This window comes from Panthera pardus, unplaced genomic scaffold (genome assembly GCF_024362965.1).
Source record: "Panthera pardus isolate Hobbes unplaced genomic scaffold, ASM2436296v1 HiC_scaffold_6, whole genome shotgun sequence".
NCBI classification, from domain to species: Eukaryota; Metazoa; Chordata; class Mammalia; order Carnivora; family Felidae; genus Panthera; species Panthera pardus.
The window spans coordinates 81211219-81228119 of NW_026526991.1; the positions used below are offsets into that span (position 1 = coordinate 81211219).

The window sequence follows — 16901 nt, forward strand, 5'->3', positions numbered from 1 at the left end:
ATCCAAAGAAAGTCTCTTGTTAACATCTTTGCGTTGTTGGTCTCTGATTACAATAGTTCCTATGGTAGAATCATGCTGGAATAAAATTCTTTTAGGAGGAGTGATACTCATAGAACCTTAAACATTCTAATGTTTAAAATAGACCAATTGTAATACCTGATAATCAAATTATATATTATGTTGTTATTATCACTCACATACATAATGGCCTGGTTGTAGGTTAGGTTTCCTGGGAAAAAGACCCTGTAACTCTTGGATTCGTGTGCAGGAGATTAATTGGGGAGTGATCTCTGGAACCACTCAGGTGCAGAGAGAGCGCCACAGGATTAGGCAGAAGGAGAAGTTGAACTGAGAGGCAGGTGCAGTAGAGGCGTCAGCCTACCCCACAGGGAGCTCTGGAGTTGGGATGACCCTTCAGAGTCGTCACAATTGAGGCAAGGGGTCGGGGCTTTGTACCCCAACCTCAACCAGCTGTTGGATGGAGAGGCAGTTGAGTTGGCTGCGGGCATAGCTGGAGAGGGGCTCTGTGGAGGCTCTCTGAAGCCAGTGCTCCCAGCAACCACGGACCTGAGTGACGTTCCGCAGCGTCCGAAACCCGCCCACTGAAGACTTTGTCCTTGGGCCTGCGCTCTTATATTGCACGCACCAATAAAATACTGCCTTCAAAACATCCCACTTTACCTGCTGATGTGATACACTGAGGTCACGTCCCTTCTGTATCACCCTCTTACCCTCAATCTAATCATGAAGAACATCAAACAAAAAGCGAGAGATATTATGCAACAACGGGCCTATACTCTTCAAAATGTACGGGGTGCCTGGAAATGTCGTAAAAACGGTCAGACTCAGAAATGTTTCCAGACTTTAAAAGATTAGAGAAATAACACAGCTAAATGCAATACTTAATCCTCAATGTATTCCTTGATCAGAATTTTATTATAATTTGCTATTAAAGACTTTACCAGGGTGCTAGGCAAAAATAAATTAGATGTTAATGTAAATTTTTTTATTCTGAAGTTTTCTGTGGTCACGAAGAAATACACACAGCAATATTTAAGCATAAGAGGGTAAAATGTTCCATTTGAACAGTACCATAGAGAAACCACAGTATCTGTCGATGGAGAACATGATGTTTTTAGTAACTAGGACTAATTACATTTCATAGAAATGTGCTTACCTAGAATGCATGCACAAGGAGAATAGATCCTATTTTCTAAAAGGGCCCTTTCTTATTGTTCTTTACAAAAGCCAGGTGGCTTCATTTATTTCTGACTTGTGCAACTACCTCCTTCCTGCCTATGTATTTTGTTTTTTAGGTCCAAAGGCCCTGTATCATTTACCTTCCTTATTTGATATATTTTTTAAACAATCTGTATACACACATACATACATAAAAACAATTTGTTGTGAACTACTTCCATTTTACATAAATATTGTTAGTGAACTTCCATGGGAATTACAGTAACTTAAAAAAAAGTAAAGTAATCCTCTTTGTTCAATCAGTAAGGTGTTTTGAATCCTGCTGAGTCCCACTGAATAAAAAAAGAATAACATTTTTATAAACCTTTACAGTTACTTAATGCTTTCCTTAAAGGATCTCAAAGTAACTTATAGGTATTTAATTAAGCAATGAACACTCCTGTGAACACACTATATGTTATTCTTTTATTTTTTTTAATGTTTATTTATGTTTGAGGGAGAGAGTGGGGAGGGACAGAGAGAGGGAGAGACTCAGAATCCAAGGCAGGTTCCAGGCTCTGAGCTGTCAGCACAGAGCCAGACGTGGGGCTCAAACTCATGAACCATGAGATCATGACCTGAGCCAAAGTTGGATGCTTAACCAATTGAGCCACCCAGGGGCCCCATTATTCTCATTGTAAGATAATTCAACTTGGTGCACCTGGGTGGCTCAGTTGGTTAAGTGTCTGACTTCGGCTCAGGTCATGATCTCACGGTTTGTGGGTTCAAGCCCCGCATCTGACAGCTCAGACCCTGGAACTTGCTTGGGATTCTGTGTCTCCCTCTCTCTGCTCCTCCCTGGCGTGAGCTCTCTCTCTCTCTCTCTCTTCTCTCTCAAAAATAAATGAACATTAAAAAAATGTATGACAAAAATAATAAAAAAAATAAAGATGAGTCAGCTAAAGAAAAATTAAACAGAAATCGTTATGTTATATATATCTATATCTATATATGTATATAGATATAGATATACAAATATACATATATGTATGCTTGCCCAGGACTTTCTTGGTTTTAGCACTGAAAACCCTGTGTCTCAGGAACTCTCTCGATATCAGGCAAAGCAGAACAATAGGTCACTCTAACTATACCTTCTGTTTCTCTTTCAAGGTAAATGAATGAACATTGACTATAAAAGTCAGAGACCCGACTAGTTAATAAGTTATAGACTGGCCTTGGGGACTTGTGAACTTAAGTGCTCACTTTGTCCCACAATAAAAGTGAGCCTTGGGTCCACTTCTGTGGGTTTTTGCATTCTCCATCAAACATTTTAACGTGTCATTTTTGTTTGAAGAAGTGACTATGTAAACAGAATTATATGTTGCTCCTAGCCTCTTGCAAGCCCAATTTAGAATTCACAGCGCTGAGAAAGAGAAGTTTTTAAAGGTCGAATGGGCTGGGAGGTTCATAATAGGAAGGGTCACTAGGAAAAATGTAAAATGTCAAAAAACACATCAACAGAACTCTCAGAGATGTTGTGAGGAGTAACAGACGTTGGTAAAACTGTTAATGAATGGCTTCCCCCAGGAACACTGGATCTTGACCCCAGCAACAACAGAACCACAGCCCCATAATGCTTAGCAACCATCCCCATCGTCAACAGTCATACCACTAGTAGTAAAAGGTAACTAAAATGAAAGAAACAGCTTTTGTATACAGCCACGTGTATGGCTATTGTGTAGAGTGATTAAACTACCTTCACTTAATTTATATCACAATTCCTTTAAGATGAAACTGAAACAATGATACTCTGTTTGTATCCTGTACACATTTTATCATAGCACTTGCAATGTCCCATGCACCTAGAGTGATTATTGATATATGGTAGGTATAAATACTTTTGGAAGGAAAAAATGAGAGAATAGAAAGGATTCAGGCAAGTGTACTGAATAATATACTGAATAGTCTACCGAAAATAAGCTCTGGTAGGCACACGGGTGCTAACTAGAAAATATACAAGGAGTGCCTGGGTGGCTCAGTTGGTTAAGCGTCCGACGACTTCAGCTCAGGTCATGATCTCACAGTTCAAGAGTTCAAGCCCCACGTTGGGCTCTGCACTGACGGCTCAGAGCCTGGAGCCTGCTTCGAATTCTGTGTCTCCCTCTCTCTCTGCCCCTCCCCCACTCACGCTCTGTCTCTCTTTCTCTCTCTCAAAAATAAATAAACATTAAAAAAAAGAAGAAGAAAATATACAAGACATTCTTCTAAATTGGGAGGTGGAGCAGAAGGACAAAGAAATGTAAGATTATGTCTCTGTCACTAAGAGCATTAAAATTATGTCAGGGAGCTATGGTTGAAAGTTTAAAAATGCCTTGTGTTCAGTACAACAGTACAAAGCTCCACATAAGTAAAAGTCAAATGAATGATAAGGACAGTAATCTCAGAGAAGACGGTGACATCAGTATGACCTGTGCTAGAATAAGTGAGGTCCTAGCTTAGATTCATCTCCCCGATGACCTAAGACTGGATTAAATCCTCTTATGGCTTCCCTCTCATAGTATGGAGGCACTGAAATTCCTATTTTCTTCTCTGTTTCTGCCACTAGGCAAAAATCTCCTTGAGAGAAGGAACTGTATATCATTCACCACTGCTTCTCCAACAGCTGCCATCATGCCTGGCAAAGAGAAGACCAAAAAGAAATGGATTTGGAAAGATTCAATAAACAAGTGAATAAAAAAATATTTTGGGTGAATCTTTAAGGATCTGAGAAATTAGGGGCACCTGGGTGGCTCAGTTGGTGAAGCATCTCTGACTCTTGGTTTTGGCTCAGGTCATGATCTCAGGATTCATGTGATCGAGCCCCATAGCTGGCTCTGTGCTGACAGCGGGGAGCCTGCTTGGGATTCTCTCTCTCCCTCTCTCTCTGTCCCTCCCCCACGCATCGTGCTCTCTCTGTCTCTAATCTCAAAACAAATAAATAAACGTTAACAAAAAGGGATCTGAGAAATTAAAGGATTGGACATTCGGGGACAGGGAGAACAATGTGGGCAAAGATGTAGAAGCAGGAACAATGTGTTCACTGAACACTGACTAGACTAGAAGTTCCAGGAAAGTAAATCTAGAATGTAAAGCTAGACAAGTAGCGTGGGTTTGAACACTGGAGTCAGAATTTTTTTTTGGCATGTACTAGGAATTCTGATATACTTTTTTTTTTAAGTTTTTAAATTCCAGTTAGTTAACATATAGTGTAATACTAGTTTCAAGTCTACAGTTTAGTGATTCAACACTTCCATACTCACTCTGTGCTCATCACAACAAGTGCACCCCTTAATCCTCATCACCTATGTAACCCATCCCCCCATCTACTACCCCTCTGGTAACCATCAGTTTATTCTCTGTAGTTAAGAGTCTGTTTCTTGGTTTGCCTCTCTTTTTTCCCCTATAGTCACGTGTTTTGTTTCTTAAATTCCACATATGAATGAAATCATATATTTGTCTTTCTCTCACTGACTTATTTCGCTTAGCATAATACTCTCTAGCTCCATCCATGTTGTTGCAAATGGCAAGATTTCATTCTTTTTTATGGCTGGATAATATCCTGTTGTGTGTGTGTGTGTGTGTGTGTGTGTACCACATCTTTATCCATTTACCAGTCAATGGACATTTGGGCTCTTTCCATAATTTGGCTATTGTAAATAATGTTGCTATAAAATTCTGGGTACATGTATACTGTCAAATTAGTATTTTTGTATTCTTTGAGTACATACCTAGGAGTAAGAATTTTTAACCTGACGTTCTAGGATAAAGTAAGGTCATAAAAGTTTGAATTGGAAGATGACAAAACCAAAGAAATCCTTTAGGGAGACTAACCTGGTGGGAGGGAATGGATGGACTATTGAATGAGGGAAAAGGAGACACAGAGCTCAGTTAAAAGGCCACGGCAGAGGCCCAAGTCAAAAAGATAAGAACTTTGGGGGGTCGCCTTGAAAAGAGAAAAGCAAAGACAAATGAGAGAGGTATTTTTTGTGTGATCCTATCATGAAACAGAAGGAGAAATTTTGAAGAAACAATCTCTTTAGTAGATTGGCTATGGGCAAGAGCAAGGAAAGAAGTGAAGAATTATGTTTTGGGGCCTGGATAAATTAGTGAATGACAATTGTAGCTACATACCAAACAAAAAAAAAAAGTAGGGGATGAGTTTGGTTTTGGAATGTTGCTATGGTAACTAGGCTTGAAGATGGTTCCAAACAATTCCACCATTCCCTGTACATTCAAGCTGTTTCTTGCATGAAGAGATAGGGCTTGGGCACCTGGGTGGCTCGGTTTGTTAAGTCTCTGACTTTTGGTTGTGCCTCAGGTCATGAACTTGCGGTTCATGAGTTCGAACCCCACATCAGGCTCTGCACTGACACACAGAGCCAGCTCGGGATTCTCTCTCTCTCCCTCTCTCTCTGCCCTTCCTCTGCCCATGTTCTCTCTCTCTCTCTCTCTCTCTCTCTCTCTCTCTCTCTCTCTCAAAATAAATAAATAAACTTGAAAAAAAAAAGAGCTAGAGCTTATGATCTTTCTCCCCAAATCTGGCTAGGCCGAGACTGCTTTCACCAATAAAATACAAAGGAAGTAATTTTCTGGGACTTCTGAACTCAGAAGAGAAGGCCTGGCAGCCTCCACTTCCTCCATCTTGGAGCTTGAAGTCATCAGGGAAAAAGTCTAGGATACCCCACTGAAGAGAGGCCATGGGGTGAGAAAATCAAGGCACCAGCCGTCCAACCCCAACTGCTATCCGAATACAACTGCATGAGAGACTCCAAGCGGGACAAGTACAGCTACCCAGGTGAGCCATCCAAGTCAACCCATGGAATCATGAGTTAGAGTAAAAATGGTTGGCATTTTAAGCCACTAATTTTTGGGATGGTGTGTTAGGCAGCAATGGCTATTTAAAATGGTAGCTTCTGATGTCATTACAGTATATATTGAAGTGAAAAAGTGCAGCAGCAGAAAAATAAAGCTAAGTTTGAAGGCTGGGACACATGCAGAGGGGCTATGGCCTGAGAGAGAGTAGACCAGCTGGCCAGAACTCTTCATCGTTCTCATGCTATGATCCTAGGAAGATGGAAATCCACAGTTATCTTGAAGGCCTGTAAATTGAACCATCACTCTCCCCTTACTCTCCTCTCCCAAGTGTTAGGCAGAGAGTCAGGTAGGTAGCCAGACATTAGCCTCTCATCTTCATCTCCCCTGTGGTAGGGTTTCCAGGTAATGTACAGGATGTCCAGTTAAATTTGAATTTCAGACACACAATGAATTATTTTTTTGGTATAATTGTGTCCCAAGGATTGCATGGGAGATACTTACCCTAGAACACAATTCATCATTTGCCTGAAATTCAAATTTAACTGGGAGCCCTAGTTTTTGTTTTTGCTAAATCTGGCAATCTTATCATCAGCCACAGAACGGAGAGTTCTTTCCTAAAAGAAGAACAAGGGCAGCTAGTGTGGGTACTGGATTCCAGTGTTTCCCATTGCATTCAGGAGTCTGGAGGCCCACCAGAGTAATGGCTGGCCCCTGAAGCCATCCAGTCAGCAAAGCCCACCCAGATACACAGTTAAACTTTCTATCATTTCATTCTTAAATATAAATAGATAGCCAGGTATTTGATGAAAGCCTACAACATTAAAGAGAAAGATCAAGATAAATAAACAGAAAAAGTGGCCGTGGACAAAACAGTTAATGCAGGGAACAGGGTAGGACTTTTAAAAAACAGAAATAAAATCCTCAGAGAAAATGAGGTGACATTGTATTCCTAAAACATGAATACGATGCCATGGGAAAAGAGAAGTCAGATAACAAACCTCATTCTTGGAATTTGAAAATACAAGCGCCGAAACAAAACATTAAAAAGTTTGGAAGATGGCACAAGGACATTTGGCCAAACATAGAATAAAAAGACCCTAAGGGAAAAGAGAAGAGGGAACGTTAAGAAATGAGGGATCATTCCAGAAAGTCCAAACTGGCTAGAAAGCATTTCAGACAAAAAAGAACAACAACAGAATAGAAAAGCTAAATGAAGAAACAAGCTGTCTTCATATTGCACAAGCCCATTGATTGCAGAACAGGATGAGTGGGGAGGGGAAAGAAAACCGAAAGAAAAAACCCAGATATATCACTGGAAATGTATTAAAGATAAAATCCTAACAGCTTCTTGAGAAAGTTTACACATACACACACACGCGCACGTGTGCACATCATTATCATCTAAGGAGTAAAAGGCAGGCATGCCTCAGACTTCTCATCAGTGGTAGTGTTGTCAAAATTCTGAAAGAAAATCAGTTTCAGCCTAGAATTCTATGTCGAGCCTATTGACTAGGTTGAAGGCAGAATATAGACATTTACAAATATGTAAGAACTTGGAAGTTTTACTCCTAATGTGTCCTTTCTTAGCAAGTTACTTGAGTATGGTCTCCAGCAAAATGGAAATAGAACTTCAAGAATCTAATTGAGGACAGCAATGAAGAGAAGTACGAGCATGGCGTCTATTAAGCAGGGTTAAGAGAGAAACTCTTTCATTTATCCAGCAAATATTTATTGTGCCCCTACTTCATGCTAGACCTTCTCCTAGGGGATGGGGATTCAGCAGTGAACAAGGAAGTCACCAGAATACTTCCATTCTAATGAGGGAGACAGAAAAGTAGCAAACAAATATGTATGTCATCTAATTGTAGGAAGTGGCAAATGGTAGGAAGGCAAACAAAGCAGGGGAAGGACAGGCGTGTTAGCTCAGGTAGGCGGACAAGGAAATCCTCTCTGAGGGGTGACAATTGAGGTGAGGCTTGAATGAAATGAGGAACTGGCCATATGCAACTCTGGGGGAAGAGTATTTCAGGAAGAAGACACAGCAAGTGCAAGGGCCTAGAGATAGAAATTAGCTTTGCGTGTTTGAAGAGTGGGAAGGACGCCACTGAGGTTAGGATACTGGGAGTAGTGGGAGGTGGTTAGAGGCATTAGCAGGCCCACATCATGAGAGCCATCCTGCAGTGTGAGCTGTGACTATAAAGTCATTGGCGGGTTTTGGGGCACCTGGGTGGCTCAGTCAGTTAAGCACCGGACTTTGGCTCAGGTCATGATCTTGTGGCCTGTGAGTTCAAGCCCCATGTCAGGCTCTGTGCTGACAGCTCTGAGCCTGGAACCTGTTTCAGATTCTGTGGCTTTCTCTCTCTCTGCCCCTCCCCCCCACCATGCTCTGTCTCTATCTCTCAAAAATAAATAAACATTAAACATTTTTTTAAAAAAGTCATTGGAGGATTTTGAGCAAGATAATGAAGTGTGCAGCACAATGAAGGAATACAGGAAAAAAAGATTTCATGGGCTAAAAGGTGTGATTAAAATGATGAAAACTATTAAGTATCAAGGCAAAGCATAGAAGAGAAAAATGGAAGGTAATCTGCAATGCTAGGGAAAATAGGTGGTATAATAACTAATGTAATTGTAGCATATTATGGAGCTCCCATTGAAAAATATTTAACTCCACACAATAATACAAGTAATTTTTAAAGACTTTCAACTTTTAGGATGGGATTGGAGTAAGCATTAAACAGAGCAAGCAGAATAGCACTGTGGTTATGAGCATGGCTTCTAGGAGTAGACTGCCTGAATTTGAATCCTGTCCTTAGCATTTGTTAACTGTGTGACCTTGGGAAGTTATTTAACCTCTCTGCTTTTCAGTTTCTTTACCTATACAATGGGGATACTAAAAAGTGCCTACCTCATATGGCTGTGAGGCATAAATGAGTTGATGTTTGTAATGTAGATGGAACAGTGTTAGTACATGGTTAAGATTAAATTACTATTTCTTTGACTTATAACGCATGGTACGATTAGAGGGCATTAGAAAGGTGCTCCATTCAAGTTCCTCTGTCCTACAGGTGTGAAATTCCATTATTGAAGATTTTGTTGAAGGCTTCACAATCTTTTAGAGCCCCTATGAAGTAAAAGTTCTTTTGAGAGGGATGATGTCCTAAATTCTCATCTGCTCCCAAGTTGTTTGAATTAATCAAATCCTTTCCAACCTTGATCCTTGTCTGAGCACACGGGCAGCATGGTGGGCAGCCTGAGATAGCGAGAGGGGCCCGTTTGCCAGGGCAGCCCACGGCTTCAAAAAGGGATATGAGAGGATAGTTCAAAAGGGAACTAACTAGAACCCCAAGACAAACAGCCTCCCAATTTGGCCAAGAACAGGACTTCAACCAACAGAGTCTTGGCTTCTATTTCCCCAAGGCCAATCCTGTCAGTGTCACATTGACATATTTAAACCAGGACAGAGGAGAGAGTTCCAGGCCTGGCACAGGCTCAGGTTATTTACTGCCAGACTAAAAAGCCATGGGACTGTCATGGAGTCAACCCCCCAGGGACCTCTTTCTTCACATTTATTTTTGTCCAAGGCTCACTGGCCCCTACAGTGGACTTGATCCCAAAGGGTGGTCCCTGAACCAGGTCAGCCTTGAGGGCTTGGGAGGGGCTGTTTGTTCAGGCAGGAAACAGCTCACAGAAACCCTACCCGCCTTTGGGAGTGGTTGCCTTGGGAAACCTTTCAATCCCCTCCAACTGGGGCCTCTGGCTGGCTAAACTCTTCTATTATTTCCACAAAAAACAGTGCCTGCGTTTGAGTAGAAAGAACATCTGTGCAAGTTAGAACCTGCCCCTTTTCAAGATGAGAATTCCTTTTTTTTTTCAAACACTCTTTTTCTTAAATGTTTATTTATTGTTGGAGGGGAGAGAGATAGAACTTGAGCGTGGGACGGGCAGAGAGAGAGGGAGACAAAGAATTCAGAGCCCCATGGGAACTCACAAGCCCTGAGATCATGATCTGAGCCTTGAGTCTGATGCTCAACCCACTGACCACCCAGGCACCCCTCAATATAAAATTTCTGATCCGTAGGCAGTCTGCTCTGGGAGTTGATGAAATCCAAAACTGGCATTTCCAGTAAACCCTTTCTGGCTTTTAGGTTTCACTTTGAGAGAGGCATGATACAGGAGGAAACTGTTGGCTTCAACAGTCACCATTTGTATTGGCATCCAAAGTATAGAAATCATAAAATCTTAAAGCTGGAAGAGACATATCACCTAGACCCCTAATTCTTTTTATACACAAGGAAGCTGAGAGATGAAGTAACTAAGTGCAACTGAGATTAAGCTCAGGTGTATTGACTTCCAGGATGGAAATGCAATTCATCAGACACCATTTGTCACCTGGAGAGGACTGGGGAGAGACTATCTGAGGCTTGCTGGAAACATTTTGTTTTCTTTGTATAGTATAATTATTACCTACAAACATGCAAAAACAATTTCAAATGCTATACAATTTTTAATAGTTCTCAAATGGTTTAAAACTTTTTAAGGACAGCAAAAATGTAAAGTTACCTATATCTCACAGACCCCTGTAACCCGTGGCAGGCCCACTGAGAGACGCTGCAAATCAACTCTCTTTAGGACCTGGTAAAGCCCTCCAAAGTGGAATCTAAGTAATGGAAATAAAGAAGTAGTAGATCTCTCCCTTGCAGCCCCACTCCCACTCAGGTTTAGATGTGGCCTGGTTTAGATGACTGGTTATTTGTGAATGCAAAAGAAACCCCTCAGAAGGTTGGGGCTGGCAATGGCCAGCTCAGTCCAGCCCCACGTGTCCACTGTACTGTGGGTCCAAGGGGTCCTGGATCCAGAGTGCTTGGGAGCCGGAGACAGAAAGGAAGCATAGGAGAGGACAGGAAGTTTGGGAGCAAACGGGTAGGAATCAGACACATAGGATTATGTTCAGCTAGGGATGAGTCCATCATTCTGGAACCATCTCGGCGTGTCTGCCCATGGCCTAGGCTGTAAGGCGTATCCACCCTGAAATATGGAAATACTAGTATGACACCAGACTGATAAATGATGAGCAAATGGAGAAAAACAAAGGGACTGAATGCTTAAAAAGGTGGAGGTAGTGATGGAGTAGGAAGGGAAGAAAGCAAACTTTGTTTTAGAGCAGTATGAGTGAAAACTAGCCGATGTTCTTAACACTTTTATCCCTTTCTCACTAACTTATCACTTACACTCTTTTTTAAAATGAACTGTATTTTGCAGAGCAGTTTCAGGTTCACAGCAAAGTTGAGTGAAAAGCACAGAGTTCCCATATACTCCCTATCCCCACACGAGCATAGCATCTCTGACTATCAACATGTAGCTCCACAGTGGTGCATTTGTTATAACTGGTGAATATATATTGATGCATCATTATCACCCAAAGTCTATAGTTTACATTAGGTTTCACTCTTGGTGTTGTACATTCTAAGGGTTTTGAAAAATGTATGATGAATGTAATCCACCATTAAAGTATTATACAAAATGGTTTCACTGCCCTAAAAATCTTCCATGCTCTGCCTATTCATCCTTCCCTATCCTGTAGCCCACGGCAACCACTGATCATTTTTATTTCCAAAATGTCATATAGTACGAATCATACAATATGTAGCCTTCTCAGATGGGCTTCTTTACTTAGTGATATGCATTTAGGGTTTCTGCATATCTTTTCTGGCTTGATAGATCATTTCTTCTTAGCACTGAATAATATTCCATTATCTGGATGTACCACAGTTTATTTGTCCATTCACCTACTGAAGAACATCTTGGTTGCTTCCAAATTTGGTAATTACGAACAAAGGTGCTATAGACATCTGTGGGTGGTCTGGGTAGACATAACTTTTCAACTCATTTTGGTAAATACCAAGGAATATACTTGTTGGATTATATGGTGAGAATATGTTTAGTGTTTTAAGAAACTGCCAAATGGTTGGGTTGCCTAGGTGGCTCAGTCAGTTAAACACCCAAATTCGGTTCAGGTCATGATCTCGCAGTTTGTGAGTTCGAGCCCCTCGTCGGGCTCTGTGCTGACGTCTCAGAGCCTGGAGCCTTCTTCAGATTCTGTGTGTGTGTCTCTCTCTGACCCGTCCTCTGCTCATGCTCTGTGTGTGTGTGTGTGTGTGTGTCTCAAAAATAAATTAACATTAAAAAAATGTTTTTGGAAAATAAACTGCCAAATTGTCTTCCAAAGTGGCTGTACCATTTTGTCTTCCTCCCAGCAATAAATGAGGGTTTCTGTTCCTCCACATCCTCACCAGCATTTGGTGTTGTCAGTGTTTTGGATTTTAGACATCTAATAGGTGCATAGTGGTATTGGCATTGTTGTCTTGATTTGCAATTCCCTGATGGTATAGGATTTTGAACATCTTTTCATATGCTTATTATACCTGTGTATATTCTTTGGTGAAGTATCTGTTCAAGTCTTTTACTCATTTTTAATCAGATTATTTTTTATTGTTGAAATTTTCTCCTGTTCTTTGTGTATTTTGGGTAACAATCCTTTATCAATATATCTTTCGCAAATATTTTCTCCCACCTAGTGTCTTCTCATCCTCCTGACAGTGTTTTTCACAGAGCAGAAGTTTTTAATTTTAACTAAGTCTAGCTTATCGATTATTTCTTTCATAGATCATGAATTTGGTATTGTATTTAAAAAATCATCACCACACCCAAGGTCATTTAGATTTCCTCCCATGTTATCTTCCAGGAGTTTTATAATTTTGCATTTTTAATTAAGTCTGATATATTTTGAGTTAATTTTTGTGAAAGGTGTAATGTCTGTGTCTGAATTAATTTTTTACATGCAGATGTCCAGTTGTTTCAGTACTATTTCCTGAAAAAGTATCTTTCCTCCACTGTGTTGCCTTTGCTTCTTTGTCTGTGTAACTTGTTGGGTTTTGATCGAAATTGAATTGAATCTATAGATCAAGTTGGGATGAACTGAATCTTGATAAGATTGGGCCTTCCTATCCATGAACATGGAATGTTTTTCCATTTATTTAGTTCTTCTTTGATTTATCTCATCAGAGTTTTGAGGTTTTCTTCATATAGGTCTTGTATACATTTTATTAGGTTTATACGTAAGTATTCAGTACAGCCCTAGGCCACACATTAATTGACTCAGGAATTTCAGCTGACCACTAGTGACTTTGGCATATTAACCATGTATCCTGCAACCTTGCTCTAGTAGCTTATGCGTTCCACAGGTGTCTTTCATCTATTCTTTCAGATTTTCTACATAGACAACTTATGTTCTTTTTAAGTTTTGCTATACCTGTGTTTTATTTTAGTTACTTCCACTGGAACAGCAGAGTTGAGGGAAGGAATTTCTGGGCAGATACAATTTCCCCTCTGATTCCCCATACTGAAGTGAGCAGAGCTGGAACTCAGCTCAAGTTTGTGTTTAGGTCAAAGCACTTAGAAGGATGGTGAAAGGATGAGATAGAGGGTGAATAAGGTAATTATTTCACCAATTTTTCAGATCTTTTGCCTGATTTTTGGCTCCCTCCCCTGCCCCCACCACCACAGCAGTGCTTCCTTTACCCAAACAGCCATGGATGGCTGGAGATGCCTTCTCATTCTCAGAGCTGGTACAATGCTTCCAAAATTTAAAATGTGTAACTGGCTTGTCCTTGAGTTTGTCCTTTTGCAACACTGGCTACCCAACTGCTCTCCAGAAATATAGAAAGATGTCTTTTCAATGGAGCAATCTAGGAACTTACAAAATAACATAAAATAAAATAAAGATACCTTTGCTGCTATATCCTATCCTTCACTCTCAACCTCCCAGAAGACCTGGGTAAAGTCAAGTGTCCCCTAGAAGCAAATATTCTATAAATGTGTGTTCAACATTGATTTGGTCAGGATATGGATACACTTATTTTTTTTAATCAATGAAAAGCAGGGTTAAAAACATTTGCTTGCTAATTCACTTCTACTGACCAGCAGGAAATGTTCTAAAAGCATTCAACAATTAGTTCCTGTTTTTCTGAAGTTCTCTTCTTTCTCCAGTTTTGTTCATTTGTAATTCTATGAACCAGAAACCATTTTCGGAGGTATATGAAAGGGTGAGTAAAACAAACCACTTGCTGTTTCTCAAGAAACAGCACTAGGCCACACATTAATTGATTCAGGAATTTCAGCTGACCACTAGTGAACATGTATATCTCAAAAGTATGCAAATTAAGTGGACTGCTGTTAATAGAGTATTGTTTTCATTTCCTTTTGAGGGCAGTGCCTACTCCAGTGAGACTGGAACCAATTTGCATTTCCTTAACTATATAAGCAATTGACACGAGAACCAGAATTAGGCACAGCTTTCCAAGTCATTCCAGTGAAATGTTGGAGTCGCTTTGTCTTTGCCAGTGTTATTTTGGCAGCCTTTTAAAATCATATTTCCCCAATCCACCTCCTCCCACAGCTGCTCACCAGCCTGCCTCTTTAATTGGCTCCCAAACATCGGTCCCACCTAGTTCAGTCACTGAGTTTCTTTCTAAAATACTCTTCCTTGGCTCACTAACTTGAAGTTGACAACTTACTCCTGAATAATTTAGCTCCTTTCTTGAAGTGCCTCCTCTTAAGACCTCTCTTAACTTTCACTTTTAAAGATGGGAGGAAAGTAAAAGTGTTAGAGACTCACTATATAATTGGCTAAGGAGTACATAAAGCTTTTTACCCCCTCCCTGACAGCAAGGGCTTTACTCAGCCTGACATAAGGGCATAATATAACACTTGTTTGATCTATATTCATCACATTCCTGCCTTTACTCACACCTGAGCATGATTTGCCTGCAATGCTTTTTTAATCAGGAGGGGATGAGGGTATGGAAAGAAGAGATAAGATTGATTCTTATCAGTAATTCTACACTGGCAAGTTGCAGCAATATCAACTACACTTCAATTCAAAATTCCATATTCCACAAGTCTATTTGGCAATATTGCTCTGGGAAGTAATTTGGAAATATGTATCAAAACCTTAAGGATATCTACATTAGTCAAGTCTTGGTTGCCTAAAGTCAGAAAGCCAGTTCAAATTATTTTAAGCAAAAAGAGGACTATATTAGGACAAGTAATTGGAAAAGTCTAGGGCAACCAGAAACTGAAATGATGTCATCAGAAATCTCCCTTCTGTCTCCATCTCTCAGCTCCGCTTTTTTCTATGTTGGTATCATTGTGGCATAGATGGCCCTTGTCAGTTCCAACCTTAAACAGTCCTTGGTGTCCATAATTTTGGAAGAAAAAAGATGTTTTTATCCAAACATCATTATCAGACTTAGAAAAATTCCCTCCTACTGGTCCTGCTTGGGTCATATGCCCACTCCTGGACCAGTCACTGTGTTTGAGGTGATAGGAAACAGGACACTGTGATCAATCCCAAACATGTGACAAAAAGTTCTCCCAGGTGAGAGCAAAAGCAATTCCTGAAAGGAAATGGATAAGTAGTGGAATAGGAGGTCAGTTCTGTCAACTTAAAAAAAAAGAAGAAGGAATTCTGAGCAGGCAGAAACAAGGGGTATCTATATTCAATGTTCATCCTCTTCCATATATTTATCCTTAGGAAATAACCAGGAGTGTGAGAGAGTGACAAGGTTATTCAGCACAAAATTATTTATAATAATGTAAAATCAGAAAGAAATGAAACGTTCAGTAATAACAGATTAGCTGAATAAATTATGTTACATGTGTTCAATGGAGCACCTTGCAGCCTTTGAAAAGTGTGTTGTAGAAGAGACTTAATGACACGAAAAAATGTTCATGGTATGTTGTAAGCATAACAGGGTGCAGAGCGTGGTCCCAATTCACATGCATTTTTATACATATACACATTTTGTCTGTATAAAACATAATGTATAAATATTATGAAAGATTGAAAGAATATATTATGTTGATTTCTTCTAGCTGGTGTAATTAGGAGCGATTTTAATCATTCTTGTACTTTTCTCTCTTTTCTATAGTAAATATATATTTTTAATTAAAAACATTATCTAAAAACTTTTAATTACTCACTATCAATTTAAAACTGATCACGCTCTTTCTCTCTGTGAAAGAAGGAGCTGAAATGGAGATCCTAATTACTGGTAAACAGCGGACTTTGGTTAGACTTCAAGGAAACTAATTAGGAGAATAAATTATTCGCCAGTTTTCCAAGATTAGCTACGACCCAGATGTATTCTCTATTATGTCACATTTCCACATTTTGAGGATTTACTTGTATGCACATGGCTGTCTTTTAGAATTAATCAAACAGCTAGATCCATGCCCAAGCACAGGCCCAGATATCTGAACAGGGAGAGACTCAGGACATCCTTTCTGAGCTTCATAAGTACTCTTCATTGTATCTGGAGAATGTGAAACATATTTCCTGCTGCAAGGGACAAGGAATTTTTCTTGATAGCATTAGAAATATTCAGATTAGAGGAAGCAACTTCGGCAAAACAGAGAGAGATAAAACATCCTAAAGGAAAAAATCTATAACTCCTAAATTTCTTACCCCACTTGTTTCAGTTTTCCCTGGAGAATTCCTTTTTTGAATGAGACTTTGCATCATCCAAAGAGCCTCTGCATTATTCGACCTCAAAAGAGAGGACTGAATAATTGGTCTCTCCCCAGTTTACCAATTAAAAATATCAATGAGCCAAATCTTTAAAAGCCTAAAGGAAAACAAAACAAAACAAAATTATGCCTGTGACTTTTACAAAAGTACAAAATTAGGAGAGGAGACAAACAGCAACACTTATGCACATTTATTTGTATCATTACCTGTGCCCACCATTTCACCTCTAAGCTAGCCCCATTTCTTTTTGAATTACCCAACATGAGAGGCAGTTTGA

At 39.9% G+C, this 16901-nt stretch overlaps 1 long non-coding RNA gene across 4 annotated transcripts in view; it reads right to left on the bottom strand.

Moving 5' to 3' along the window:
• LOC109268764 (uncharacterized) overlaps positions 1-16901 on the bottom strand; it is an 85222-nt gene that overhangs the window by 8719 nt on the left and 59602 nt on the right. For all 4 annotated transcript variants that reach the window (XR_008419534.1, XR_008419532.1, XR_008419533.1 and 1 more), the window contains one exon: positions 16562-16721. This is a non-coding gene — a long non-coding RNA (uncharacterized LOC109268764). The remainder of the gene's footprint in view (positions 1-16561; positions 16722-16901) is intronic.